Source organism: Rhagoletis pomonella, unplaced genomic scaffold (assembly GCF_013731165.1).
Source record: "Rhagoletis pomonella isolate Grant_MI unplaced genomic scaffold, Rhpom_1.0 Rhpom_scaffold_00001, whole genome shotgun sequence".
NCBI lineage: Eukaryota > Metazoa > Arthropoda > Insecta > Diptera > Tephritidae > Rhagoletis > Rhagoletis pomonella.
The window spans coordinates 11,776,041-11,781,423 of NW_023458555.1; the positions used below are offsets into that span (position 1 = coordinate 11,776,041).

The window sequence follows — 5,383 nt, forward strand, 5'->3', positions numbered from 1 at the left end:
TACGTGTACTAGGGTGGTGAAAAAAAGTAAAGTCGGGATTTCAATAATCTGATCCCCTAGGAATGTTTTGTACCGAAAAATATACCCCTGCTTTTTATTTTGAAATCAAAAAATATATATACATAGGCACCCAAAATCCCCAAAAAATGCAATGGAAGGACACATAAAAAATCGTTAGTATTAAAAAATGGTAAAATAAACAATTGGCTATTATTATTGAAAGTCTCGTGAAGACAAATAGAGTTTTTTGATCCAAAAATTTTTGATCTTCCAGAATGCTATACCATTTCACCGATAAATAGTTTTTTCCCCATTTACTTAAAATACAGCTAAAACCTTGAGAATATTTCTTAATTTAGAAATGAAAACAGTGGTGTATTTTTTCGATATTGACTACTCTTAGTGGGTGAGAGCGTTAAGATTCAGTTAATGCTTTTTCCCCTCACATGCATTTTTGAACCACCCGAATGTGTTGTAGCAATTATAATACAGGTGCTCAAACGAATCCAGAGCTCTTTGTAGTGCAATGTATATTCATAAACAATTCAAAAATCCGACCACATCCGCTCTTTTCTTCTCACATATATGTACACACTCGTAGTATATTAATACACTAACATCTTGTTAACTCTAATGGCACAATTAAAGTTCAATAGGCGCCTACTTGGGGCACTCAGTGAAGGACCAATTCTTACTTCGAATGCCTGCAAGACACATTCTTTAACTTTAAATAATCTCGTTCGCTTCCAATTAACTTATTTCAACTCAATCGCATTCCTACTGTGAGCCACGGAAAAACAATACAAACAATTCAAAAATATGTAAAGTTCCTAATGGTTCTTACTTGAGTGGTTACAAAATAATCTATTCGCTACCTGTGGCTTTTCTGCTATAAATTCATGTAAGCAAGCACATATTTACAAAAGTAAATTAAAAAGTCCATAGTTCAGAATCACCCTCATAACCATTTAGTTAACTCAAGTAGCGACCCGCCCTTTCTGATTGTAATAAACATTTTGCTCACCTTTGCTTTGTGGTACTTCTTTTTTCTAAGCGGCCTATATAATTATGTAGGTTCTTATAAGGTGTACTTACATATATATGTAAGTATCTGCTGTACATATGCACAGAGCTTATTCATTGTATTGTTTTTATCTAAACATTATATTTTGTTTCCACTTTTTCTTTTGCTATTCTTGGTTTTAGCCTTTTTCTCTATTGATGACTGGCTTGGTTATTTGATCATCTAGACGGCATTGCCTGCAAGAAAAGCCACTGGCTATGAATTGCTGCCCTCTAAGCGTTTTCCAAAACAACTTCCGTTGATGGTTGTATTCCCAGCTGGAAATTTTCTAGATTTCCGTAATGAATTTTACCAAAGCAAAAACCTAAGAGGTCTCTCGTCGACTTAATATGTTAATGCGTAACTGATAAATCATTTATGGCCCTGCACAGATTTCCTTTAAACGATTATTTTCTTTACGGTTTGTTTTTACTCTGTTATTTACAATTTGGGATCCACTGATCTTAGGAGTATTCCCAGCAAATATATTTATGTAGCTCAATCAGAAATAATTTCTTTGCAACAAAATTTACTGGAAATTTATAATTTTTGAAAATGGTCGACAATTTTTTCTTGTTAAATCACGGTCAGGGAAAACTTGGGATCCCGCAGTGGTTGTTGTTGTAACATCTTACAAACACCCAGGAATTTTTTTGGACATGCTCAAGAAGTGACAGTCCTTGACTAGGTCGTTGTAGTAGCGTAGGCTTGACTATCTTAAGCTTAAAGCCTTCAACTGTTTGTATTGCAGGTCATTTATTGCTAGGGTGTGGCATCTGGTCTTTTACGTCATCTTCAATAATTCGATGTCCAATAACCGAAAACAGAATGACGTTTATATGAACCTAGGGGAGAATGGTGCCCAATATCACCGAGCAATTCCCATGACCTCACCAAATTAAATTATATCGCTTTGATTTTCGATTTGTTAAAGATAAATTTCCATTTTATAGTAGATAAGCAAGTATCATCTCGGCCTAATCTCAAACTTCGTTCCATTAGAGTAAATGGTAGCTCCAAACCTTGTCATTAAATGCAAAAAATAAATGCAATTTAAGTTTATTTTTTTTTGCGGCCTGCCGATCAATCAACATTCTTATATGGCTGCTTTACTACAACGGAGAGGTGTTGCCTACAGGGTAAGGTTTTTCAGGCATTTATTTTGGCCTTACCTACACAAATATTGTTTAATATGTACGTTTATATGCGGGTATACGTATTTACATTAAATAGGCAACGGAAGTACCATTCCCTTATGATTTGTACAAAAACTTATTCAAACCGCGTGAGTCGAAATGTGCAGGATGCCATTGGATAGCTTTATAAATCTGTCGGAATTTTTGTTCGAATCTGCTGCTTCAAATATGTATGTATATGTACGTAATTGTATTAATATGCATTTCTCATGTAATTAAAAATTATACGAAACAGCTTGAAGGCAATTTCGTTATTGAGGTAAAAATTATGTAATATGATTTCGTTAATGGAGCTTGGTAAAACCAAGCAACTGGATAGCAATTTCTTTAAGCACATTTTCCCCCCCAAGCCAATAAAGAATGTACCTAAACAAAAACTTCTGTTGCGTAAAAAAAAAATAAAGTAAATAAAATGCATACCTACAGACGTAAACAAGTAGGCGTGGATTAATGGAAATAAGAAAGGTTTTACCAAGCGTAAAGTTCGTTGAACTGCACACAAATCAACTTTTCAGAAAACTGAGGCTGGGGAGGAGGCATTTTTGTTTGTACGTAATTTATCCCTTATCATACACAAGAAAAGTATAAAAATACTAGTAAATACCCGGCGTGGTTCGCTGCACCTGCATAGTATCAATAATGACAGATATTGAATTAATACACCTTTGAAAAAAGTGCGCGGTATATAGACTCCATTTGTAAGATTGTGAATTGAATTTCCAGGAGAAAGTAGATATTTTGCCTACTTTCTAAATACCTTTAAAGTTAAGAAGAATTTATGAAAATCTCGCTTTATAAAACTGTTCAAATCTATTTAATTTTTCATGAATAAGTCCATAAGAGTTTTTAATATAGAAAAATATGTAACACCACAAAAATAATTTGAAGGCGCAGCTATGATAAAAAGCTGTAAATTCATTATCCATTGAAATTCCAAAAAATTTTCTAGTAAAGCTTTCTCAAACACTTTTTATTTGGTACCAACCTTTATATTTATATTTCATTTAATTTTAATATTTTTAGTTTTTACCAGAGACGGAAAATAATCATTATTTTTGAAATTTTAAGCAAAAAAATCAACAAGTTGTAATCGTCGTAAAACAGTTTTAACTATACTGACGTATTTGTGTTCGTTCGTCCTATTGTAATTTACAACGATTTTTATTTATCGAGTTTAACCAATAAAGATTAAAGATAATAATTAATATTTGAGTTTTATTTTTTCGCTCAAAGGAAATTATTATTACTCGATTATTATTTTTTTGATAAAAAATAACGATTATTTTATGATTTTTATTTTTTCGCTCAAATATAATAATTATTACTGAGTTTAATTTTTTTAATTAAGAATAATGATTATTCAATAAACTTTTTGAAAATATTTGTAAATCAAAGATTTCTCCAATATATTTCGTTTGAAACCTACATTGTAATATTTATTTTGTCTTATCAATTGCATTAAATTTAATTTTTCAAATATGTGGCAACCCTTCTCAAGATATTTTCGACAGTAATTGTAATATTTAATATATCCTATCAATACAATTAAATTAAATAAGTGACAACCCTCCTCGACCATTTTCTGTGAGCCTTTGATGCCTCCTTAGTTGGATAGCCACATTATAATATTTCATCTTATCAATTTATTTACATACAAATTTTCAAACAGGTGGCAACCCTTCTCAAGAATATTTTAAGAAATGAATATTTCGTTTATCTTTTCAACTTAATTGATTTAAATTTTTCAAATTTATGGCAGTCCACTTTCTTTAACCTCTTTAGTTTGATTTCCATATTGTAATATTTAATTTATCTCATCAATAAATTATTAAATAAAGTTTCTTAGACGATAAATGTGCCGAAAGTCTTATCCATAAATTCTTATCTTAATTCTCTGCATATAAACATTATTTTTTAAGTAAAAATACAACAAATGAATGTAAATGTTACCTTTTAAAATAATGTTTAGTTGCATAAAATTTCATCAAAGATCTGAAAAGATAAGAATAAGTATATGAATTAGAAGAGATCTTCGTACTTAATTATTGACATAGTAGCTCTTAAAATTGTCTGGAAAATTCGAGTAATTCGTATGCACATTAGGGTGGTCCAAGAAAAAAAGTAAAGTCGGAGTTTTAATGCTCTCACTCCCTAGGATTGTTCTACACCGAAAAAGTTATACCCCTGTTTTATTTTTTATTTTTAAATCAAAAAATATTTAGCGCTCAAATTTATCCTTGAAAAAAAAAACAAAAATTTTTCGGAGAAATGGCATACAATTTTTGAAAATTAATATTTTTCGTTTGGAAAACTTTGCTTCTCTTCAGAAGACTTTCCATTATACCCCAATTTGTTTATTTAACAATTCTAATTCGAATTTCGAAAAAATTTTTTTCCATCGTTGTGAACAAGACGAATTCTTATAAGGTGGTAGCGGTAGTACAAAAACCAAAACTTATATGTAGGTATTTTGTCTTCGCTTTCGATACAAATATGTCAAAATTTAAGTTATTCTTCGCTCAAGGAAGAAGAGGGGGGGAAAAATTCAACACCTCATTTTCTCACTCACTCATTGAAAATTTTGTCACATGTGAACCGTGGCGAATCAAATCAGCTGTTCTAGCCGTATAAAAATTCGCCTTGGTTGTGAACCGGAAAAATATACATATTTAGTATAATTGCAAAAAAAAAAACGCGAACTTCGAAAAAACTTGGCACACTTCACAAATATTGACTCTATTTTATTGACAGGAGTGCTGACCTTTTATCTGACTGAAGATATGAACGTAAATACATATACATTAGACTGCACCACTCCCCATACACAAAAAAAATCGGTACTGTTTTTCCATTGGAATTATAAAATCTATTATATTATATCTGTTTTGTCATCTGAGGGGACTTTTTTCAGAAAGTTGTTTAAGAAACTATTTTTATTCATAAAAAACTCCATTTTTGGAGGTATTTTCAAATCGCTCCAGCTCGCTTAAATCTTAATATTTTTCCAAAATATTTTGGTGGACGTCTTAATGCATCATATATGTTTTAATCCCGGCGGAAAACCCGCAACTTTTCTGGGTGATGCAGTCTAATGTACATATGTATGATTTTATAAACATACAAA

At 31.1% G+C, this 5,383-nt stretch overlaps 1 protein-coding gene across 3 annotated transcripts in view; it reads right to left on the reverse strand.

The window, feature by feature from the left end:
• Positions 1–5,383, reverse strand: part of LOC118738959 — a 139,191-nt gene that overhangs the window by 38,163 nt on the left and 95,645 nt on the right. For all 3 annotated transcript variants that reach the window (XM_036470042.1, XM_036470035.1, XM_036470026.1), the window contains exon 4: positions 4,210–4,251. The gene's annotated coding sequence lies outside the window, so the exon portion shown is untranslated. The remainder of the gene's footprint in view (positions 1–4,209; positions 4,252–5,383) is intronic.